This window comes from Aptenodytes patagonicus, chromosome 1 (assembly GCF_965638725.1).
Source record: "Aptenodytes patagonicus chromosome 1, bAptPat1.pri.cur, whole genome shotgun sequence".
Lineage (NCBI taxonomy): Eukaryota > Metazoa > Chordata > Aves > Sphenisciformes > Spheniscidae > Aptenodytes > Aptenodytes patagonicus.
This window is the reverse complement of record NC_134949.1, coordinates 147,091,652-147,118,528: the sequence shown is the minus strand read 5'-3', so window position 1 is coordinate 147,118,528 and position 26,877 is coordinate 147,091,652.

The following is a 26,877-nucleotide window of genomic DNA, read 5'->3' as shown; positions in this document are numbered from 1 at the left end:
CGATCTTGCACCGGTGTCCAGAAGCATTCCTAGGTACGCATGATTTTACTTGGAAGATGCAGACTTATACCACTCTATTACATTTTTAAAATCTCCCTTTCCAAGCTGCTACTCAATGTACTGATGCTTATTTTAAGGAAAAATGTAGAGATAACAGTAAGCTGTCTCCTTCACTGACTGCTTTGGTAAACAGGAAAACATCACTTACACTTAGAGTGTCATCCTTTGTCTATTAGCACTCAGTCAAATGGTAAGGACAGTTCAAATTTCCATGCTGTGTGCCTGTACTGACATGACTCATATCCTATGTTAACACACAACACAGATAGCAGGAAACATCTTTGGAAGGACATCTTAGATTAAATATATGAAAAGTTTGTTCATGGTCCTCATAATTCATGACACTCTGTCTATGCTCCACGCTCTGGAAAATGTGAGTTTACACTATGACTGTGACTTGTAGTTTTTCTGCAAGCTCTTGCCTACTGAAATTGGAGGGAAAATTAATAGAGTTTTCTGTTTGTTCATTTTTTGTTCTATATTGATGAGAGCTGAACATTTCTTCTTCTTTTCTTATCACAGGAACTATTTTTACAAAGGCAGCATTATTATTATTTTAAAAGATATAATAAATATCACACATCAGACAGAAAGTAGAACAATTCTGTTCATAAAACACAGAGATATTTTTAAACAATATTGATTTCCTTTGAGGTAGTCTGATGCATGTAGTTACATCCGCTGTGTCTAGACTAAATTGCAACACAGTGCATCACAGTGAACCTTAAGAACCTGGTCCCCCAGTAATGCTGGATGAAAGACATGCTGGAGTGTCCCAGGGCTCTCTTTAGCCTACGTGAGTGGTGTCTTTATTCACAGAAACCAGGAGGCAGGAAAGGCTGGTGTGCATTCAAATCTTACTTGAGGTAGTATAAGGATACTGCAAATATGGGACCTGGGAAACGCTCCCACTTCTTATAAAGGAAACATTTGATATCTACCATACTCTGTTGACAGTCCCAGTGAGATGAGTGAATCTTTGCAAAAAGGGTGACACTGAATGCAAAGATGACTCTTCAGATTTGGCTCTGTGTTCTAAAAGCAAGGTGAATAAGGTGAGCTGCTGCTCTTGAAATCAAAATGTAATTGTCCATTTCTTTCAGAAGCTCTGGGATTTATCTTGGTGTCTCAGGTCCTGGGCTCTAAATAGGGCTGAAAATGGAAAGACAGATCTTTCTATACCTAGTGGTCTGAAAGTTCAAGGTTTTAATGTTTACCATAAACAGGCTTTTAAAATAAAGTTCGACAACCTGTTCCTAATAAAAAATGCTCAGATGTGTATTTCATTACCTTCTTTAATGGCATAAGATGCATATTAACACTGTAAGGAGGCAAGACAATGTCAAGCTTTATTGTGTTGGGAGAAGTTATTTTTTAGATCAAAGTCCATAATTGCTTCTGGTTTTTTGCTTGTAAGCACAACTCAGGCATACAAGAACATTTATTCCTGCAGTGCATATGCAATGCTTAGTCCTTTTTCCTAATGGGTGCCAGGAGAGAATGTACTTACTGAGATCCCAAATTATCACTGCAAGTTCCAAGTGGATGGAAAGAAACGTGTTGTGTCTGCCTGACTTCCTGCCTTCATTTCACTGATGCAGAAAACTTTTTTCAAATCATTAGGAACTAGGGGAAAGGCAGAAGTAGTGGCTTCCCTGTGCACTCTGTTCATTATATCAAAGTCTCATCCTGTCCTACAAACATACTAATACATCCCAAACGGATGTGAGTATAGGACTGTGACATAAAAGAGACTTAAAAGAAAAAAAAATCCAAATTTTAACTCTGTGATTCTACAGTTGATGTCCACAGATAGAAAGCATTTTGTGGATTAAATTTTATGACCACAAACTTTGGGACCAGTTAGCACCCTTGCCCTTCTAGTTTTAAACTACAGTGACTTCCCGAAGCCTTCAGGTAGCACACCATTGAATCCCAGTGCAGCCTTGGACTGCAAGCTACGTGAGAAAAGGTTACTTCTCTTTCATATTATTTAGAGCCAAGTGCAACTTTGGGCCTGAACAAACAAGTAATAAGTTCTCTGCTTTAGATCTGTTTTTCAAAGACTTATTCTTTAACAGTTTCAAAGGTATTGTAGATAATATTTCTTTTAACACTTTTATATTTATCTTTTAGCATTGTTAAAAAGCATATTTGCTTATGCATCCATGTGCAGTGGACCCAGTCCAAAACTTAAAGAACAGGTAAGTTCACATGAAACTAGGGATACTGCCCCTAAGAAAATGAAAGATGTATGGTGAATACGTTTAGTGGAGGCTATTGTCCAGTCATTCCTATCCCATCACCATTCAGTATCAACAAATAATGCTTAAGCAGAGCACAAATTATATGGGACAAACATAGTATTTCATTTTTGTAAGACCAGAAAGCTAAACCCTAATTTCAGAGACAATACAATGTATGTACTTTGACATATACATGCAGATCGATGAACTCAGTAAGGCCTTCTTTCCTCCTTCTATGTATTATCACGAACTGCCTTGCACTTCAGATTCTGTAATTTTTATTGGAATCTCTGTCCTTAAATATACATATAAAATAAAAAAAAGAAAAGCTTCTTAAGACTCCTATTAAACAATGTATACATTTGTGCCTTAGAAATGACTGTAAACTTATTCCTGATAAATATGGTGTATATTAAAATCCTTACAGGATGGGAAGCTTATGTGTTTTCCTTGTAAAGTCTACCCATTAAACTCTGCTACCTGTTACAACCAGTAGAAAGTATGATCAACTATCTGGAAACACCTTTCTTTCTATGAAAGTTGCATTATGACATTAATCTTTGAATTTAGGCACTAAGTTCTGTTCCTATAGTCTGTGAATCTGAATGTAATATCCACTTTCATTTCTAGCCCTGATCCCTATGGCATATGTTAGTCATTTACAAATTTTCAATAGATATTCCACATACATAGATGCATACTGTACCAGAAAAATGCACACAGACAAGAAACTGATAATTCAGTCTCTGCTGTAACCTTGAGATGAGCTAAAAAGATAGTGTTTTTTTTTAATTTTTTTCCTGATGAAAGGTAATAAGTTTTAGGGAGTGAAATCATGAAATCATTCCATGTGGATGTTCATTCACAGTACAATTTTGCCAGTCCATTTTGTGACTTATTTATTTTTCTCAACATTTTGCTTGGCTAAAAGTACAATGTATAGGCTATGTGATTATATTGGGTGTAGGTGGAAAGGTTTTGGTAGCAGGGAGGCCGCATGGGGACTTCTGTGAGAAGAGACCAGGGGCTGCCCCATCCCAGCCACAGCTGGTTCCAGACAGCTCCACAACAGACACACCACAGGACACAGCTGAGTCCATCAGCCAAGCTGGTGGCACCTCTGTGAAAACATATTCAAGGTGTAGAAATACTGTGTAGTGGTGCTGTGTGAGAGAGGAGTGAGGAAAAAGAAGTATAAGAAACAATCCTGCAGACACCAATGTCAGAGAAGAAGGAGGGGGAAGAGGTACTCCAGGTGCCAGAGCTGAGATTCCCCTGCAGGCCGTGGAGAAGACCATGGTGGAGCAGGTTGTCCTGCTGTAGCCAATGGAGGACAATGCCAGAGCAGATATTCACCCTGTAGCCCATGGAGGACCCCACACCAGAACAGGTGGTTATGCCCTGAAGGAAATTGTAGCTCCTGGAGAGCCAATGATGGAGCAGGCTCCTGGCAGGAGCTGCCAACGGTGGGGGGCCCACGCTGGAGCAGTCCGTTCCTGAAGGACTGTACCCTGCAGAGAGGACCCACATTGCAGCAGTTCTTGAAGAACTGCAGCCTGTAGAGAGGACCCTTGATGGAGCAGATTTATCCTGAAGGACTGCAGCCTGTGGAGAGGACCTATGCTGGAGCAGGGAAAAAGTGTGAGGAGGAAGGAGCAGCAGAGAGCAATTGTTATGGACTGACCATAACTCCCCATTCCCCATACCCCACTGTGCTGCTCAGGGGCAAGGACATAGAGGAGTTGGGAATGAAAGAGTGAAGTTGAGTCTGGGAAGAAGGAAGGAGGGTGGGAGGAAGGTAGTTTTAGTTTTGGTTTTTTTTTTCTCACTATCTAAATCTATTTTACTTGGTAATAAATTAAATTAATTTTTCCAAAGTCAAGTATTTTTTGCCTGTGATGGTAATTAGTAAGTAATCTCCCTGTCTTTATCTAGAACCACAAGTTTTTCCATCTTATTTTCTCCCTCTATTCTCTTGAGGAAGGGGGGTGAGAGAGCAGCTGGGTAGGCATCTGGCCAACCCACCATAGCGGTTAAGGTTTGATTATGGATCTTACCAAAGATTAGAGGAAAAAATCAGTTTATTTGGGACCAGATATCCTATTATTTAATTTACCCAGCCAAACAACATATTTTGCTACAGTACTGTTTCAGTATTTTGTTAAACTAGCTCAATTTCACTTTCATTTGACAATGTTACTGTGCTGAAATAAAAGAATCCTCAGTCAAAAGATCAAAAGGAAGATGGAAAAATCCAGTTTAATAATCCAATTCTGACTAGTGGAATTATACTGCAGAACTTACTTTGTGTTGTATGCAAAAGTGATGTTGAGGTTTTGAGTTTTTAATTTTGGGCACATGATAGAAAACTCATCTTGAACCTTATATTGGACTTTTTCCCTTTCAGAATTTCATGAATCATGTTAACAGTTTTAAATTGGATTTTTTTAAAATATTTTAACAACTGTTTTTGACATATTTCTTATGTTTACCACTACTGTTCTTACATTACAATAACTTTTTTTAGTTCTTCTGCATCATATAGGTCAGTTGCGAGGCGACTTGCTATAACTTACTCATAGAAATAAACATTTTCCTACCAACTACGATTCAAACACTGATTTGGGGAGGAAGACATGGAGCAATCGCATTCAGTAACTACTATTAATTTGGACCCAATGAAACCTTGTGGTTCAATAATATTCTTCATCAAGTAGGCGCCAAAATGCTCTGCAAAGCAGGTAGGATCATTCAACCTTGTTTTACTGATATTGAGATTTACTGGGCCTATTTATGAAGAGATTAGAGGGAGCTGGTTGTGCACACATGCACATCCATTTACTCGTGTAGCTCAGATTTACTTACATACTCATTTGCTTTGGCAAGTGAGGTTATTTCTTTTCAGTTTGGAATTAGTGATGCTCTTTTTTTCGATTTTATTCTCACTTTTAAGACATTTTTGTCTTTAGTAAATGGCCTATTTTGGCTGTAGATGTGTGTGGTTAGGCATATCATGCATACTATATATCTGTATAAGTGTTGGGAATATAATACATAATTAGGATAAGCCTCCCTTTTTTTTCCTTTTTTTTATTTCTGTTCATTTCTTTACAGTTTCTATACAACTTCTCACCATAAGATGGGATGCAATGGATGGAGCAGAAGGATATATTAAAAAACATAATATATTCACTAAACGTATTATGAAATACGACTCTATTATTTCTGTGACCCTCCCACATGTCTTCTGATTACCTCTCGTGTTTTCTTACCTCAAACTATGTCCTTCTTTAGATGACTCATCTTCAAAATAAGATTATTTGTCCAAATCATAGGTATGCCATGAAACTGAATTAGATAATGAAGCACTTGAGAGTTAATTAAATGTCCCACATAGGTGAAAAATATTAGGATTACGGAGGTGATAAATAACAGAATTGACCTTCAGCATCTTGTAAGCCAAAACTTTTAATATCGTAAAGAAAATGGAGTGCTCATGAATTCACATCAATTGTTAGTATCGGCTTCCTTAGATGATCCAAACTTTAAGTGCATTGGCACTTTCATTGTATCTCCAAATTCCATTTTTTGCTTCACATATCAGGCTTTAAAGTCCGTTATTAACTCCTTCTGTTTATGCTTAATCAAAGCAGGACAATACTTACTGTGGTATTATTCTCAGTAAATATCCAGCTCTCCGTAAGTACTCTCCTCGTAGTGCTAAACCCTCAGAATATAATGCCTCCTGGCTTCTGAAATTGAAGAACATGAATAATCAAACAGCTGGCTCTTGTTGAAATGAAAGGCTTGCAACAAGCTACGTTGTAATGTCACATTGTGCTGCTGCTCTTGTGCTGTGAAGTTACACACTGCTATATGCATTTCTCCAACTCTATGAGGGGAATGAGAAGAAAACAACTGACCTTTTTGTTTAAAACAGAAGTCAAAAGGTTACTCATTTCTATTCTACAGAATCATTTTAAGCCTGGGGATTTTGAGATTCATTCACAATTAATTGCTGTTAAATGTTATTATTGTATAGAAGAAAAAAAAAAACACATTACCTTTACAAAATTTCACCCACATTATACCATTTTTTCTGCTTTTGAATAAATACATTTCAACCAGTGTTGACAGTGAATTTAAAGAAAAAAAAAAAAGGGAAAAATCAAGTGTTTGAGTGGCTTTAGAGAAGGACATTTAGCTCTAAACTACTTACACATTTTTGCCTCTAAGCCTCTTTTATCTTTAAAAAAAAAATACCTAGCTCAGTGCTAGAGATCTGAGCTGATGACTCTACAGGGGCATAGGGTTGTTGAATCATGCTGCAATACAAACACACACACACACACATATATATATATTCAGTACATATACCTCTCACCACATATATATTCCCACACACAAGAATATCTAATAAAAAGCATTTAAAAGCGTCTTATGGGTGGAGTTTTGCTGCTAAGTAGATGTGGCAGACAACAAGCAGAAATCCAGGAATTAGAACTGAGAGTAAATCTGGGGGAAATATATCTGAAATGCAGGGAAAATAAACTTAAAATTTGATAAAAACAAGAAAACAAACAAAAGAAACAAAAACTTGATAGATCTCATTTAAAGGATAAGAAGGTGAAATCAGTCTTACCATAAGATTGCTTATCCTATACATCTTATAGCTAGCTAAATTGTTATTAAAATCAGAACTGACTGGGCAACTATTTTAAGTTCTGAGGTTTTTAAAATTGCTGTTTCTACTTCAGCCTGAATTTACTTTTATTCTCCTCATAATATTTTCAATTACAATTGAACAAAAAGTTTTGACAAAATTAAAACAGGTTTTTATTGCATAATTATTAATTTTTTTTAAAGGAGTTTAAAATATTTAAAGAAAATGGTTTAACAACTCCAGAACTTTTCTAATTTTTGTAAAAGCATTAAATTCACTCAAATCAGCCTTCACTCTCAAAAAGGTTTCGCTCCAATGATTTTTCCTCTTCTGATTTTTGCCTAGCAAGCTGTCAAAATTTACAAAAAATAACACATTGTGAAAGGACACTTAGAACCCTAAAGTAGGTTACCTTTATGTGCAGTATCCCCAGATCTGCATCTTGTCTTCAGACTGTCGTAGGTCAGTTCAGCAACAGACAAGCTGAATTCTTAAGGACAATTTCTAGGTTATTGCTAACAGCTATCATTGAGACATAAACCCACCTGAAATAAACATATTACATTTTCAAGACTAGGAAGCACCAGCTTGCATTAGATTACAAAAAAGAACATTTTCTGCCTTTAAATGTATTCAACTTTAAAGCTGCTTCTCATCTTTTAAATGTATATTTTTCCTAATAAAATTATTGTACATTTCCAGACTCAAATATTGGCAGTTAGTCAAATGGCTATTTTGTGTCCTGGTGCCTCATTCATTGGCCTTAAATCCATAAAGAAACTATAAACGGAACAGCATTTAAAACACTTCACCTACTCAGAGGTGAATTTGCAGCATTCCTCTGAGAAGGAACAGTAAATTTGATTCATTAAGTTAATTATATACTTATGTAAAACATTTTCCAAAATTATTTCTAAAATCTACACAAGGTCATAACAAGGCTTTTCATTTAGTCATTGTTTTTGAGCTTAAAAGTCCCCAAAGTTTTTTTTTTTTTCTCTGTGTCATGTAAACATTCATATATTCACACACACTTTGTTCACCTTTTCCATTTCCATAATAACCCCAAGCATGTTCTTCACCCATGAAGTATATATAAAAAAATTCCATCTAGTGCATATTTTATTTTAGGAATAAAAAACTTGTTTATGCCTTCATCGTAACTTCGAAAGTCAGTTATGACTACATCTCTTGAAAATTTACTCTTCTGTGGTGGTTAATCTGCTTCAATTCCCACCTCAAGAACAAACTAGATTTCAACAACACAGTGACAAAAAGAAGTTCAGTGGCTTTCTCACCTCACACATGTATTTGCAAGCTTATTTTCTTTGAATACTTTACCAGTATACTAACTGCACATACAATGACCATAAGGCAGAATTTAGTGATATATAAGGACTATTATTTGCTATGTCCTTGCAGCATTTTTACAGGAATTTTGCATATTCAGTAATCTCATCATACCTTAACAGGATGGGATGCAGCTCTATTAATAATTAAAGCTGAAAAGCAGGTGTAAAATAAGGATTTAACATAAGGGAGGTAAAACGTTTTGACTTCAATAGTGTTGTGGTTTAACCTCAGCCAGCAACTGAGCACCACCCAGCTGCTCGCTCACTCCCCCAGCCCCGGTGGGATGGGGGAGAGACTCAGAAGAGTAAAAGTGAGAAAACTCATGGGCTGAGATAAAAACACTTTAATAATTGAAAGAAAATAAAATCCTAATAATAATAATAGTAATAATAATAAGAAGAATATACAAAGCAAGTGATGCACAATGGAATTGCTCACCACCTGCTGACCAATGCCCAGCCAGTTCCCGAGCAGCAGTCACCCCCCACCTGCCCTGGCCAACTCCCCCCAGCTTATATACTGAGCATGACGCCACATGGTATGGAATGTCCCTTTGGCCAGTTTGGGTCAGCTGTCCTGGCTGTGCCCCCTCCCAGCTTCTTGTGCACCTCCAGCCTTCTCAGTCGGTAGAGCATGGGAAGCTGAAAAGTCCTTGACTAGTGTAAGCACTACTTGGCAACAACTAAACCATCAGTGCGTTATCAACATTATTCTCATCCTAAATCCAAACCACAGCACTGTACCAGCTACTCAGAAGAAAATTAACTCTATCCCAGCCAAAACCAGGACAAATAGTCTCAGGAGTCCAGTAAAGGGAGGAACAGCTGGCATATCTGACAAGATACTGGATATTGCTACACATAGTCTACTTCTGGGTGGCTTGGCCAGAAACTGTTGCATTATCCTGTTAGTAAGGTAACCTATACTGTATGGTGACACAAAAGACAAAACCTCTTGTTTTTACTTTTGTCTTTATAGTTTGTGTCTTACAAAATCTCTTTCCACTCTTTCAGGAAAAAAAGGGTGGTGGTGGGGAAAGCACTCTTTGCATACAGACAGCAAAATTATGGATAAACTTCAGCCTAACATCAACCTGGGAAGTTTTGCATCCTTAACTCTTCATGAAGCACAATGTAAAAATATCAGCAATAGAAAATAAAAAGTGATACAAATTTTGAAGAAAACTACAGACCATTTTTCCTTGTAGGTTGAATGGGGGCTTTCTGACTAATTGTTTCAAGGTCTATTCAAAGGCTTAGGAGCTCTATGTCATAACCTGATAACAGAAAAAGCCAAAAGTGCATAAAAGTAACCTCTAGAGAAAAAGGAGTCTGCCTGAACTCAAGAGAAACGTTTGTTGGAAGGCATGTCTAGGCTATAGGTGGTGAGAAAACATTGACCTTGGGGAGAACCCACTTAAAGTATCATGCAGAAATCTCAAAGGGGGTTGAAGAGAAGATGACTGTGTTTTCAGAATGGACTCAATGACATTAACTCCCAAGATACACTGATGATCCTAAATGAAAAAGAAACAGAAGTAGAAAGGAACAGAAACAGTCAGTGCTAGCTGGCACTGAAACAATAAAAGAGACAACCTATAGAACTCATCATTAGCTCTATCTAGGAAGGACTGGTCATTTCCACACTGTCTAGAATTTAGCTTCATATCTCCTCTGGACCCAATGTGCTGCTGTGCCCCTAAAATGCTTAATCTTTCTTGTGTGTGCATGTGGAGAGGGTTGTTACTGATGAAGTATCTGGAATTATGACATGTTATGCTGCAGCCAACCAGACTGGTGCTTTCATGGTATGACACTGGGCTGTTTCTTTCAGGTTTGAGGCAATATTCATTCATAATATGGCTTTTTAATGACTTTTTCATAAGAAAACAGAAAATTCTTTTTAAATATATTGATAAGAATTCTATTTAAACTGACATAACTGACAACATTAATATTAACTCTGTATTTTCTTGTCCACTATGCCCTGTCACCCTCAATTTTTCACCAAATGAATAAATTCACCAACTTCTGTCATGCAAATTTTCTCCTCTATGCAAGTTTCCACTTTCTTCATCTTGAATTTGATTCTCGGCACCTGGACCTTGGACAGCTGTAACAATGGCTTTAAAATTGTTCTGAAATAGTTCCTGGAAAGGACAATGCTGTTGCTGACTGAAGCAATGCAAAATGACTGACCAGTAATTAAATGAATACACTTGTAACTTTTCTCTCTAGACAGTGTAAAAGTATCTGTTACAGTAAATGAGCCTGCAGTTTACACTATAGGCTTGTCACTAACAACATTTGCTGAGACTTTTTTTTTTTTTTGGGGGGAAGAGGGGGATTAAAGATAAAACACTCATATAATATTATAGGAGGGTTTCTAGCCCACCTATTACCACTACAAAGGCAGTGGATAGTATATGAGTTTTTGAACAATGATGAAACTCCTCAAACCCTTCTGCAATTATGATTGGGGAAAATTCATTTTCTACCTCTAGTTATTTAAGTATTTGTTTATGAAAGCTCATGTAATCTATGACAGGCAACAAGGCCACTTTTAGGACATAAATGAGATTCCCATATAAGCTGGTGTCACGCTGACATGGCATGCTGTTCTGTCCTACAGCTGTGATAGTAATGATTCTCTACAGCAATCTTTTGTTAGCTACTGTATGATGAAATTATCCTCAAATTGCAAAAATAACAGTGTGACAGTGCCCATGAAAACAAGATTCTCTCATCTCTGTCTCTGGACCCATTGTCACTCAAAGCAGTTGCTTGCCACTGCATCCAGTCACAAGTCAGGATCTCTTGTGAACTGTGTGCATCAGTATCATAGTAAGTCAGAAACACTTTTCAGCATGTAGGTTGGTATAAAATGCAAGCTTCCAGCCATAGAGCCACTTCATAAGGAAATGTATTTGTAGAATCATCATTGCTCTCGACAGCTTCCTGAGGAGGGGAGGTGGAGAGGGAGGTGCTGATCTCTTCTCCCTGGGATCCAGTGAAAGGACACATGGGAATGGTTCAAAGCTGCACCAGGGGAGATTTAGACTGGATATTAGGAAGCATTTCTTTACCAAGAGGGTGGTCAAACACTGTAACAGGCTTCCTAGAGAGGTGGTCGATGCCCCAGGCCTGTCAGTGTTTAAAAGACATTTGGACAATGCCCTTAACAACATGCTTTAACTTTTGGTCAGCCCTGAAGTGGTCAGGCAGTTGGACTAGATGATCGTTGTAGATCCCTTCCAACTGAACTGTTCTGTTCTGTTCTGTTTTGTTCTATTCTATTCTATTCTATTCTATTTTTCTGTTGATCTAATCCACCCTACAAATGATCAAGTCAAAGCAATTGAGTGGGCAGCTTAAAGCCAGAAACAAGCTAGAGGTAGAAGTGGAGTTCTTAAATAAAAATTGCCAATGAGAAATAACTATGTGGAACCACACTATAAGACTTCAACATAAAAGAAAACAGGTGTAACAATAAGGTGTGTCAGAAAAGCAGCTAAATAACCACAGCTAAGTAACAACTCAGTTAAACAAAAGAAGAGGGATTTTTCATATTTAAACATATGCAAATAGACAGATTTTTAAGAAGTAAGTAATGATGAATAAGCTTTTAGAAGTACAAAATGTGTATATTAGTCCAGAAGAAATGCATTAAGGTACAACTATGCCACTTTATTGCAGATAATGGGTCACATGTAGGAGTAGATTTTGTTCCTGTACTAAATAAGATGAGCTACGAATATGAAATTAATAGAGGCCATCTGTGGGAAAAGAAGAAATGAAAATTATTGCTATTATACCTGGTTTGTTTCTGATGAAAGATGGTTCCATTTGCAGTCTCAAACAACTAATGCCATTATGTCCATCAGAATTTACCTGTATGTAAAAGATTACATCTACTTTCTAAATTCTTTTTCCTGCCTTTCCTGGTGTCCCCTTCCTTTTGTTGATCACCATTTTTCTCCAAAATGCCATCACTTTCTTCTGATCTACAGCAACATGGATTCAAGGATAATTTCCTTTTTATTTTCATTTTTTAATGTCTTCTGTCCCATTTATGACAGCTTTTTCAAGCCCATCATCTTGAATAATGAATCCCTGCGCCCTCTGTCAGAAGGGTTGAATTTCCATCTACTCAGTGATAATTTCACCTTAAAGAACTGCTGTCTTGATAGCAAGATGGCCTCTTCCCCTAAAAGTATTATAGGTGTAAGTGGTACAAAAAGACAGGAGGAAGTAAGCCCAAGGAGTGTGCGGGGTTCAGGTTCTCTCTAATGAAATTTAAAAATGTTGTTTCTATCTCGCTACGGACTGTCCTGATAGAATTTAGATAATCCAGTCCATTGACCAGCAATGAACCCTGTTCAAAGCAATTGATTTCTCATGTTTTAAGGTGCTCTGTCTTTTCACATAGTAATGTAGGTTCAGAAACTGAGAAGAAGAAGAAAATGTTTTCCTTTATTATAACACTTATAACAAATATTATTATAGCTTATTATGACAAATGCTAGTGTCAACAGATGGTCTTTTGTCCAAAACATTAGCAAATGAATGTCAGAACAGCTGTGAGTCTGTTGTAATTTTTAACTTGAAGATAAAAGGTTGCTCAACTGGTCAGCCTTAATTAGCTCTGAAACCAGGTGTCATGTAACAGTGAAACAGGCACTTTTGTCATCCAGAGAAAACATATTTTTCTATTCTTCTTTTTCTTGGTAATTCTCAAATGCAGGCTGAAGGAGTTCCCAAAGAAAGTCTGTCTAAATAGTTACTGGCTGCAGTGCACTCAACCATGCTGTTACTGGATATTTGACACCTGAATACCACTACAAACCCACAGAACTTGCAATAATTTGTTTCTATGATTTATAGTGAGCCAGAATGAGAAGGGTTAAAGCCACAGGACTCACTGTCCCAGTAGTCAGTGAAAAATATGAAGGTGTTTCGTTTTGTTTTTTCCCCTCAGTTCTATAGCATGCAATTTGAATAGAAAAAATTGGGATGAAGAACAGAAATGGAGGCAACAGAAAGTAAATCTCTATAAATATGTTAAATATTAGCTAAAGTTGTGGCATCTCTGTAAACTCTTCCCTTAATAGAGATCTAGTTTAGTTTCAAATGCGTTGAGTCCCATGGATAAGATAGGTATTACTGGCTTATTTCTACCAGTCACATAAATATATAAGTACTCAGCTCACCCATATCAATCAGGCTTTTTTTTTTTCCTTTAGTGAGAAGGCACTCTGTATTCCTCAAAGATAAAGTTATAAATCAATGTGCAAAATGTATTGTGTATGAAAACAAATATCTTAAATTCAAGTGAAAATAAGTAGGATTTGCATATATACTCTTCTGTCACCCTCCAACAGATTCTGTAAAAAACTCCTGTTCAATGTATGTCAGTATGCAATACTACAAATATAAAACCCAATATGTTTCTGCTTCCTTGTGACTGGCTTTTGTAGTAATGACATTGGTTTTTGGAGCAGTCATGAATAATATAAATTGTATCTTCTTGCAAGATATTAATGTAGCTTATGTAGCTAAAGAGTCATTATACTGCTTATTATTATGTGCATGCTAATGTTGTTTTCTATCAAGTTATAGTTGCTTTTTATTACACAACAGAGAAAGGTCACTTTAAAGGTTACACCAGCTTTGCTATGACAGTATTTAAGCTGCAATGCAGCTTTCCATGATGTCCTGAGAGACTGTAAAATATATTGTCAGATTTTCATCTACTAATTGCTCCTTCAAGTGACCTGATTGTAGAGAAAGTACATCCGCCTTCATTACATATCCAGACATCTATGTTTCTATGCATACTGTAGAGAACTATAAGCATGGGATGATAAAAAAACCCTCAAGGGCACAGGTTGGCACTGGCAACCATGGGACTATAAATAGCTCACAAGTGGTCAGTTAAAGAAATTCAGGCCTGGGACCTGGGCAAAACTGGATTCAGCAGTAAAAAAAAAAAAAAGCATGCAAAGAACAAGTTCCTGATGTACTTGAGAAATACATAGTAAATTAAGATGTAACATGGCTTTGCAATAATATCAGAGAAAAGGGTATACATAAACCTGTGTGCATAATGATTTTAACTGTTGTTGTTATTATTGACAATAAATATTTGGCTTTTTCTATAAAGCATATATTCTTTTTGTCCATAACAATATTTTGAATATAAAACTATGAGATCTGAGGCTCTTGGCTATTACGCAAATTGGGATGCAGCAAAAATTAAATGAGAGGGGATATGGAAATCATTAACTGAGATGAAGCACCTGGGCGTGTAGGACACATGATCACTGCAGTTTTTTTCAATATATGAAGGAAAATCATAATCTCTAATACTGAGCACAAATTATGCAATTAGATAGACTTAGATCCAATACAATTGTTTTTGTAACTCCATTGGCCAAAACTTGTTTACACAAGAATTAACACTATACCAAGATTACTTGTTACTGGTTTTGTTATGATTTTGTCTGGTTACGGAATAATAACTTTGAAACTGAAACAAATTCTATATAGCAGAGAAAATCTTCATCCTAAAACAAAAGGAACAAAAGAATCAGATTTACTTGATACAGGTTCTGTTCTCTGGATGGATGACTCAGTATGTGCTATTACAGTACCTAAACCAAAAGACTACCATCCTCATTAGAGTTCCTGAGTGCATGCTTTGTTTTCAAATTTGCTTTGCAAGTAAATCACAGTTATTATACCAAATACAACCCAAACACATCTATTTCTAATGATAAGATTTCTTGTTACTACTCCTAGAGAGAAAATATATGTTAAAGGTCATTTCTACCGCAAGAAGTACAGATTTCTACATAGCATTTTAGTAACATCTTTTCATTGACCAGATTCCCTCAAGCAACGAGCAAGGCACAGCTAACACAATTTTTTTGCCATCAGTTTAGTGCCTGCAGACTTTAGATGTTCCTTGGATGGAGCCCTCAGGATTCTTTGTCACTTGTTTTGCAAACACTGGCTGAAAGTGATTTGATATACTCTTCTTTGTGAATGAATGATTTCTTTTCTGTTTCAACCTTAGCTCGTTGTTAGAAAGAAAAGTTTTGTATTGTTTTAGTCATTGTTTACTTCTTGTTTATCTGATGTATTTTATTTACTTTAGTCAGCAAACTACAGAACACAGTCTGCATTCCTCTACTCTCATTTCATAGTGAGCCCTTCTTCCTCTCTCTGTCTCTGACCTCTGCTACTTTTAAAACAGGAGTTTTACTAGTCAGCTGTGAATGTGTACCCTTTTAGAAGGACTTTGTCCCTCCTATCCCTTCAATTGCAATCAATCAACTGGCTTTACTCGTTAACTTCAAACACCAGCTGAAACTGACTTCAAAGACATGTATTCAAAGGGCTTAGTTTTCATACTGGCATAGAGACAGTGAGTGCATATGTAATTGGCTGCAGTGAAGTACTTTCTGTGTAAGTAACACACTTCCCTTCCTTTTGCACTGCTTCTCCGCTTTTCTGTGAAGCACAGACAAGAACTCCTCTCTTTTTGTACACTGCTGTGAGACAATGTTGTGTATTTTTTACATTTTGTTGAGTATGTATAGAATCATAGAATCATAGAATCATAGAATCATTGAGGTTGGAAAAGACCTCTAAGATCATCGAGTCCAACCGTCAACCCAACACCACCATGCCCACTAAACCATGTCCCTAAGTGCCTCATCTACACGTCTTTTAAATACCTCCAGGGATGGGGACTCAACCACTTCCCTGGGCAGCCTCTTCCAATGTTTCACCACTCTTTCAGTAAAGACATTTTTCCTCACGTCCAAGCTAAACCTCCCCTGGCGCAACTTGAGGCCATTTTCTCTCGTCCTATCGCTAGTGACTTGGGAGAAGAGACCAACACCCACCTCACTACAACCTCCTTTCAGGGAGTTGTAGAGCGCGATGAGGTCTCCCCTCAGCCTCCTTTTCTCCAGGCTAAACAACCCCAGTTCCCTCAGCCGCTCCTCAGAAGACTTGCTCTCCAGACCCCTCACCAGCCTCGTTGCCCTTCTCTGGACACGCTCCAGCACCTCAACGTCCTTCTTGTAGTGAGGGGCCCAAAACTGAACACAGGATTCGAGGTGCGGCCTCACCAGGGCCGAGTACAGGGGCACGATCCCTTCCCTACTCCTGCTGGCCACACTATTTCTGATACAGGCCAGGATGCCAGTGGCCTTCTTGGCCGCCTGGGCACACTGCCGGCTCATGTTCAGCCGGCTGTCGACCAACACCCCCAGGTCCTTCTCTGCTGGGCAGCTTTCCAGCCACTCTTCCCCAAGCCTGTAGCGCTGCATGGGGTTGTTGTGGCCGAAGTGCAGGACCCAGCACTTGGCCTTGTTGAACCTCATACAGTTGGCCTGGGCCCATCCATCCAGCCTGTCCAGGTCCCTCTGCAGAGCCTTCCTACCCTCGAGCAGATCAACACTCCCACCCAACTTGGTGTCGTCTGCAAACTTACTGAGGGTGCACTCAATCCCCTCATCCAGATTATTCATAAAGATATTGAACAAGACCGGCCCCAGTACTGAGCCCTGGGGAACACCGCTCGTGACCGGCCGCCAACTGGATGTAACTCCATTCACCACAACTCTCTGGGCCCGGCCATCCAGCCAGTTTTTGACCCAGCGCAGAGTCCACCTGTCTAAGCCGTGAGCCACCAGCTTCTCGAGGAGAATGCTGTGGGAGACGGTGTCAAAGGCCTTGCTGAAGTCCAGGTAGACCACATCCACAGCCTTTCCCTCACCCACTAGGCGGGTCACCTGCTCATAGAAGGAGATCAGGTTGGTCAAGCAGGACCTGCCCTTCATGAATCCGTGCTGGCTGGGCCTGATCCCCTGGTTGTCCCGCACATGCCTTGTGAGCGCCCTCAAGATGAACCGCTCCATAATCTTCCCCAGCACCGAGGTCAGGCTGACAGGCCTGTAGTTCCCCGGATCCTCCTTCCAGCCCTTCTTGTAGATGGACGTCACACTGGCAAGCCTCCAGTCATCCGGGACCTCCCCCGTTAACCAGGACTGCTGATAAATGATGGAGAGTGGCTTGGCGAGCACCTCCACCAGCTCCCTCAGCACTCTTGGGTGGATCCCATCCAGCCCCATAGACTTGTGAGCATCCAGGTGGCGTAGCAGGTCATTGACTGCTTCCTCCTGGATTACGGGGGGTTCATCCTGCTCGCCGTCCCCGTCTTCCAGCTCGGGGGGCCGAGTACCCTGAGGATAACTGGTCTGCCTGTTAAAGACTGAGGCAAAGAAGGCATTGAGTACCTCAGCCTTTTCCTCATCCTCGGTGACAATGTTCCCCACCACATCCAATAAAGGATGGAGATTCTCCTTGGCTCTCTTCTTGTCATTAATATATTTGTAAAAACATTTTTTGTTGCCTCTAACGACAGCGGCCAGATTGCGTTCTAGCTGGGCTTTTGCCTTTCTCATTTCCTCTCTGCACGACCTAACGAGATCCCTGTACTCTTCTTGAGTCGCCTGCCCCTTCTTCCACAAGTGGTAAACTCTCCTTTTTTTTCTGAGTCCCAGCAAGAGCTCCCCGTTCAGCCAGGCCGGTTGTCTTCCCTGCCCATTCTTCTTATGGCACATGGGGACAGCCTGCTCCTGCGCCTTTAAGACTTCCTTCTTGAAGATCGTCCAGCCTTCCTGGACCCCTTTGCCCTTCAGGACTGTCTCCCAAGGGACTCTCTCAACCAGTGTCCTGAACACGCCAAAGTCTGCCCTCCGGAAGTCCATGGTTGTGGTTTTGCTGCCCCCCCTCCTTACTTCACCAAGAACCGAGAATTCTATCATTTCATGGTCGCTAAGCCCAAGACGGCCTCCGACTACCACATCTCCCACCAGTCCTTCTCTGTTAGTAAACAGCAGGTCAAGCGAGGCACCTTCCCTGGTAGGCTCACTTACCAGCTGTGTCAGGAAGTTGTCTTCCACACACTCCAGGAACCTCCTAGACTGCTTCCTCTCTGCTGTGTTGTATTTCCAGCAGATGTCCGGGAAGTTGAAGTCCCCCACGAGAACAAGGGCTAGCGATTGAGAGACTTCTGCCAGCCGCTGGTAGAATGCTTCATCCACCTCTTCATCCTGGTTGGGTGGTCTATAACAGACTCCCAGAAGGATATATAAACAAGATTTAGTAGAATATCAAGATGGATCTAATTATTTATTACACAACTGTTTCAGCAGTTTCTTACTCCAAAAAAATGTCCTGGTATGAGGAATCCATGAGTGTGTGTGAGTACATTCCTCTTTCACAGTCAATCAACTACAGGGCTCTGAAAAGTGACATTGGGACTGCATGTGCATCATATAGACTACACAGACCAAGCAGAGAATGCATGCTGAAAATACCAATTATCATAAACAGCTCTAGAGCCAGGGCCAACTAATCACCTCTTCAGTTTCCAGCTAATAGGAAGTCTGATGCAAACTGGTAGAATGAAGAGCATGGACCTTAAGGTACACACAAAACAATCTAGTATTTCTTAAGGAAAAAGACCTCAGGATTGTCTGTTTTTCTGTGTATCATCATTGTCTAGTCCTGCCCAAACTAGGTTAGTTCTCTAACTGCAGATGTGTGGAAACTGTTTTCCAAGACAGCTACTAGAAGTATGTAATATACAGTACTACTGTCCAACATTATGTCTGGATCAGCAGCAGTTCCCCAATGTTTGTGGTGGTGGGGGAGGATTTTTTTTTAATTTATTACTCCACTTCCTGGATTACAACTCCAGTTGCATTTTCTTCACTCTACTTTGAAAACCACACTTTCAGGTGTCTCTGGGCAATTAAACTATCTTGTTATGCACATGTATCCTGGAACACAGGAAGTCTGTCTGTCTATCATTTATCTATCTGCATGTGTTCTGATGCCCCCAAACCTGTATTTTTATGGAGAGCTAATACATACATTTTACTTGCTTCACAAAAATACCTGTAAAAAAAAAAAGTTCTTTTAGAAGACACTTAAAATAGTTTCTGAACTCCATATTTAAAAAATATCTCCATGCAGCCTGATTCTTATAAACCCTTGTTATTACAGTTTATTGTTGTTTCAGTTTTGAAAAAAATAACTAGCCATTACTGTGAACTGTCTGATTTTTTTGTTTCATACATCTTTCAGAGTAGATCATGTAATATGGTTATAGAAATGTCCTTGCAAAATTAGGTTGCTCTGACAGAACTATACTGGGATTAATTGTTTGTGTTCTAGTCCCAAATAATTTAGCTGTTGGCTTATTTTAAGTGACTTTGTGTTGGTCACTCATATGTCTTTTTTTTTTTTTTTTGGTCAAGTTATGAATATTGCAACCACAAAAAAAGTCCATGGACATCAGCAGATGAAAAAGTATGAAACCAGGTCATATTAGTAGCATCTGTGTGTACTACATACAAGGTGGGTTGCAAACTGATTTCTAGGAACAAAGAAGAATTTTCTCAGGAATAACATCAAACCTTTGAATAAAATTAACTAAACAGGGTATAATAACATAAATAGCCTTTTCACTATAAACAACAGGCTTCTAGTATTTTAGATTTTCAGAGGTGGGGGTGGTAATAAACCCCCCAACATCTTGAAAAACCTAAAAATCTTTGGTATCATATAACTCAGTAATGTAATATGTGTAATCTGCTCCTTTCCTTTTTCTGCAGGGCAACTTTCCATAGAATTTGCCTCATTGAAAGACAGAACAAAGCTGATGTACACACACCTAGACTCTTGTCCTATTCCCTTGAGTGGTAACATGTTAAGGTATAACAATGGCAATGGAGAGATCAGCCAGCGTGTTCCAGTTTGTGTTAGGAGCTTGTAGAAGAGCCAAAAGTTAGGGAAGCCAACAGGTGGCATTTTTGGGCTCTGTCCACCTGGGCTTAGATCCTGTACTGCATTTTCTAACTGGCGAGGCAGAGATTCTGGCTCAATGTGATTATCACTCTGAGTATTAATGGATTGGCTCTGAGTGGCAGAGCTGGCCTAGTCATTGCTGCCAAGACATTAATACTCCTTGTGAATAGGAAATTGAGCCAGATTCTTCAACGTTGAAGTCAATGAAATCATTATTACTTTTGTCCATTCAAAAAGTGAGTCTCAGCCAGGAGAATCGCTGTTCTGAGAATGTATATATGATTTTTTTTTTTTACAATCTTTAAAAAAAAAATTAACCAAAGAGCAGAAAAAAATACATTCTTACACACATCAGTAATAAATGCAGACATGTAGTTGTGAATACTGGTAAAAAGAAGATGAGCAAGATCAGGCCAGTAGTTTTTAAAACTGTGAAACTGAGAAATGAAAATACAGATACAGTTTAATCCAATCTGATGGGACATAGAACAATCCAGAACTTTAAAAATAAGATCCTCATACAGGGAGTTTTACCAGGGGATAATTGAAAATATCATACTACTTATTGCCAACCAAACAGATCTTACAACCTTTTCAAAGCAAACTAATTCTCAGCAACCTGAGAAGAAGATCAGTCCTGTAATTAGACTTCCTACACTGCAGCTAACAAATCTGTCAACTTTTTCACTCCTGTGTCAGAGTCCAATGCTCTCTGACCAGGCTCTTTCAGATACTCTACACGAGGAGGGTTTAATGTTTTAATACAAAATTTATATGTCTTTGTGGGTATATGTTGCTGTTTGGAATCTGTAGCAGTTTCATTAAGTTAGTAAAAAGTAAAAATGTTCCTCACTTATACTGCACCTCTAGGACAAAACATAGATGGAAAGGAAAAATAAATAAACAAATTTAGCTCCTGAGCCCAGCATAGGCAAATCGGCTGGGAGTCATTTAGTTAGCAGGAAATATCGGGTGTGCAGACAAATGCATCCAGCAGTACCTGTGCTGTCAGAGAAGCTTCCAATGAGTATTCACAAAACAAACCTGAATCACAGAAAAAGACAAATGAAAAGACTGAGTATGAATTAAGCATGGGGTTTTATGTAACTAAGTAACAGATGGATAATGCCAAAAGGTGTGGTAAATCCATGAGCCAGGACACCTTACAAGGTATGTTACTCCCAGCATACTTTTTTTTTGATCTCACAAAGTTTAACATAGTGGATTCTCATTTTATCTGCATGGATCAAGAAGACAGCTGCCACCACAAGTGACTATGCCACCAAGGGGTGGCATAGCATATCCATAGTCCTATGATGGTGTACAAATACAGATAAGTTTTGCTATGCAGTGAGATATCAGGGAGCATGCCTGAATCCTGACAGCCATAAGGTATCTGCCACATTGGTACAATTACCCAGAGAAGTGTTTCAATGCTGAAAGTCAGTTAAAAAGAAATGGCCTAAAAAATTACTCCAGCCCACATGGTATGGCTAGGAATGACTTTCTCTCTTGATAAACAAAAATAACCTCCTGTAGGTACCCTCCTGATTCACATTAAAAGGCCAAACAACAATCTTATTGTCTAGAGTGAGTTTTGCATTAACAAAATTTTGCTCAAAACCTGTGAAAATATGGACAGTATTTAAGCCTGTATTTATTGTTTCATTTTATTACTTCACTTTGGGTTGCTTTCAGCTTTCAGTTCCTATTGCTATTATGATGGGAAATAAAATACTATGGGGAAGCTTATTTTTATTTGTTTTCAAATCTTCCGTAGAAGGTCTAATCAAATACATAATGGATAAATATGGAGGTACCTTAACCTTCCACAATTTCTCTGACCTTAGCTGAGTTATTCTGATTATAAATCAGAATTATAAGGGGCAGGAGAGTCAGTCTGAGAGCTTAGCATGTTCCCAGATTACAGGTGGTAGGTGCAGTGCAGCCAACAGTTTTATCATTTTCTCCCTCTTTGTTTTTTATTAATGTATAAAACATGTTTATAAGTTTGCCTAGAGAACAAAACTGCATCTAACACATATTTCTGGTAGAAAAAGTAAAATATTTAATAGAACATCTTTAGGGATTTTGATATTTTCTAATGTCTATTAGTCTAAGCAGTGTTACAGTCTAAATGCACTCTTTAATTATTCAAAAAAACCCAGCTTTAAGTTTTTTGCATCTCTGAAAGTTAGAGCTAATCAAATTTCTGTTCTGTGCAAGGAGAAATATTCAGTTGGGGGTTGATATTTTATTTTATGTTTTATTCACTAATTTCTTTACCATAAGTAAATAGAGTCTAAGTTTTCTTTGAAAGTTCTTTGTTGATTCATCAGTTTGTATCAATACTGCTTGGTAATACTTTATAGGATATGATTTGACAAGTTATTTATGGTACATAATTTGCTTCCTTTGCTTGCATTTAATGTATTATGCAAGCAGCAAACTGAAATCAATACCAACACAGAGGGTCAGGAAGATTTTTTCCACAAAGAAACTTGTTTATATGCATCATGAAATTTATTTTCCTAATATGAATTTTAAAAACACACACACGCAAAAAAAAAACCTCATAGCCAAAATATTATAAAAAATATATATCCTGAACAATGTGCAGTCAAATTGACTAGCTCAGTACAGAAAGGTGTTAACTGCTAAAAGCATTAAAAAGTTTCTTTTTTATAAGGGATGACAGATTATATTAAATTCCTTAATATTCATGATTTATCGTGAAGTTGTAGCTAGTTGTTGTCCTTTAGTTGTGCATTAACAGTCTCACATGGTAATGGTAACAGACCTAGTAGTAATGGACCATATTTGGTTATCTGCTTCTTTGTTCCCGATATGTCTATGCTCATTGAAAGGTCCAGGCAGCTCAGGTGGACCCTGTGGAGGAAAAGGGAGATTGCCCCTTCCTTGAGGGAGCTGCCATGGGCGCTGCCACAGCGGCGGAGAGAGGTGCTGGTGCAGGCAGGGGTGGCAGCAGACAGGCAGGGCTCGGGGCTAAGGGAACAGCCTGGGGCCCGAGTAAAGTTGGGCGGGGGGCGGGGCAAGGGCACTGAGGTGAGAGAAACAACCTGCCCCCGATGGAGACAGCAAGAGCTGCGCATAGGGCGTTTTCCATTATTATTATTATTGTCTGGTTTCCTTGACCTAATTGCCTTGAGATTTTTCTGTGTAAAGAGTCGTGTTTCTCATTCTTACCCCAATAAAACCTAGCTTTACTTATTTTAAACCCCTTACGGTGTTCTGTGGGGAGACACCCTGGCACAGCCACTTCAAAGCTCTGGCCTTCTCAGGATCCTGTCATAACCCCAAGCTACTGGGTGTAAACCCAAGGGGAAAAACAACTTCCCTGTTACTGCAGTCTGGAGGACCGTGGTATGACTACCTATAGGCAGCAGTCCTGATGCATTTTATTCCCATCGCAGTGATCTATAATTCTCTTCACAGATTTCCATGGTACATATAGTTTCTGTATTAAGTCTAACGGTGTCACTGTTAGTCCTCTATGTCACCTATCTGCCACTTCATTCTACTGTAGACAACAGTAGCAAAACAAGATATGATTTGTCTTAGCACACCCAAGTGGTTTTTTAGATAAATACACTAAACAAGGTATGTGATAAAGTTTTTATGTTTATGCATGATGTTATAGATTTGACCTTCCTAAACACATAAACCTTTTTCTGTTAACTTCTGAAATACAGTTATAGGCTGTTCTGGCTATTGTCACAGACTTTATCCATAGTTGCAGTGGAAATGCCCATTTTGCCAGGTGAATCCCTTTGTTCTAGTTAAAGAAATACTTTGACATATTCAAACAAGGAAAGCAATGTGTAACTGTTGACTGCTGTGCTTTAACTTTTGCTTACAATGCTGCCAAGGATACTTACACCCTGTTCTAATAAAAATCTATACTCTTTGAAATCCCATAGTCAGGGATTTTGTTGTTCTTAAATCTCATGTGTACCATGCAGAGCTTTCTGCAACTTAAATGGTATAATTCTTAAATGGTGAAGCCATAAAATGAATATTTTATAAACTATATGACAATTTTTTTCATGAAGCTCCAATCCAGAAGAATCCTGATTAAATTATCACCAGACATAATAAGAAATCATAAGGAAGAAGGGAAAATAAAAGATAATTTCCTGAATTATGGTGAAATGTTCCACTGCTTGAACTCCAGGACAAGGAAGATATACAGGATGGGAAAGAAAGACTTGGTTTTTCTTGGACTAAAGATGATTTAGGGAGTCATGTGCTTGTTATTCCATTGGCCAATTTACAGTTAATGAGAAAGATATGACTAAAAAAAAACCCTAAAACCCCAAAAGAAACCCCCCAAAACCCCCTCCAGAACTTGTAAATCATGTAGAGATTAATTAGCCAGACTTGTAAGCCATCTGAAATGCTCAAAAAAGAAAAGAAAGAAAAAGAAGCATTTATACAGAACCTTAATGAGGTTTTGTTTTGTTGTTTTAGAACTTTGTTCAATTACCTCATTAAAGTTCAACATTTTACAGCTAAGGTGGGGATTTTTTAGTTTGGGGTTTGTTTGTTTGTTTGTTTGTTTGTTTCAGATAAAGCTGAGTTGTCTAACAACCCTTGGACACTCCATTCCCGAGGACATTTTGTTTTGCACGGTTTTGTTTTTCCTCCAAAAAGTACTGATCTATTTCTAGTATTTCTACTACCTAAAAGTTTAGGAAATCACTGTGAAGCTGCTCAACCATTGTCACAAGCTGCCAGTGTACAGAGAGCTGTGTCTCTTGAAAAGTGTTAGTCTGAGCTTCTTCAAGAGGTTAAAGATAATGAAGAAACAGTCTGACTTTAAGTTCATTTGTGCTTGATCTAACTCATAGACATCAGACTCTTCCCCTCTTCATTTTTGTTTGAATACTAGTTTTAGCAATGTGAATGTTTTAGTTGTCCTGAAAAATATTTGTGTGAGCATTCGTTTGGAAGGTGAGCATTTGTTTGGAAGATAAGCATATCAATAATTTCTATTTTTCTTTAATGTATTTTCATTAATGCCTTAAATTACATAGCATCACATTTCTTTACATTAAATGGGAAATTGGCTTTCCCATTAACAGAAAGTTATTTATGGCTTTTTTGTTCTGTACAGGAAGATTCAGTGTAAGATGGAGACCAGGCTTGAAGATTTGCACTAAATTAATATAAAAGTGTGTATGTGACAAACACTGGGAGGTGGAATATGCATCATTAACTCTCACTGTAAATAGAAAAAAAAAAAAGATGAAAATGTATTTTATTTATCTGACATGCAAAAAGGGAATTTTCATCCTCACTGAATACCTTAGAATGTGGTGGTAAAAAGACATAATGAGAAAATCATATTTTTATGATCATGTATTAAATGAAACTGCAGTAATGATGGTTTCACATCAGATTGTTCTCATGCTTTACAGCAAGAGATGAAAATATGAAAATGAATTTTATTCTCTTGTCACTAATAAATAATGTTATAATGGAATATGGCATTTTTTTACATTTATGGGGAATTACTTTGGAAAAAATATGGATATTTTTGTGGGTCTTACATGATATATAGTCTAGCTGCAGGTAAACTCCTCAAAAGATAATTTGTTCTTATTATCTATAACATGTTTTCCAGATTTTATTTAAGTTTTGGTTAGTAACCAACCTCTATTAATGAGTTGTTATAAATTCAGTGGAGGTTAAGATCATTTCAGTGACAGTTATAATAATGATGGAATATTTTTTCACAAGTACTAGGGTTTGGGTGTTTTTTGACTTGGAGAGACTCACACCTTGTGCTATTATAAGTCTCACAGTTTACATATGGTGGAAATATTTCATCAGAAAAAAAAAATATAGGATATAAGCAAGACTTTATCAGTTTCTTCTCTTACACCACAGCAGATCTAAGTCCTCCAGCTTAGGCAAGATAACTTGTTTCAGTTTTATATGAAGTCTTTTAGGGCATAAGCATGTAGTACCTAGCCCTCGGGGGCAAATGCCTTCCTTATTATAGAAACATGAAGAGAGGAGACAAGACAATTATTTATTATAAATCATTACAGGCTTTTACCAATTCATACCCTGTAAATATATTATCATGAGTACGTATAAAGGTTAAGTAAAGCAAGATTTGTTTTACCAATAGCAAAATGAACACAGGAAAACAAAATTCCTGAGAAATAAAACTTCTGGGGTTTAGACCAATACATTTACCAGTTTCAACTAACATGGCAATTTATGTTCAAGTGGCAATATGGATGCCTAGTAATTCTTTGGTTTTGTCAGATGGTCCTTGAAGAATACCTATGTAGTAATTTGGTTTCCCTTTGAAAGACGGGCAGGGAGACTGTGTCATTCCTTGAATAGCAAAGGATTATGCTCACAAAAAGATTTGAAGGGCTGCAGGCAGAAAAGAAGAGGGTAAGTCATAGTAAAGAGCTGAGAATTCATCATGAAAGATTAAGAAACTGCTGAAATCTGTAAAAACTAGAGAGCTGTGCCTTGGATGTTATGGAAGGAAGTCCATTTCTAGGAACTTCCTAGGAGAGGAGTGTGAGGGGTTTGCTGCCATTCAGAATACCACAGAGTTGAATGAAATGGATCCTGGAAGCATTAGCTTGTTCTAAAGGACAGTGTGAGCAGGAGGAGA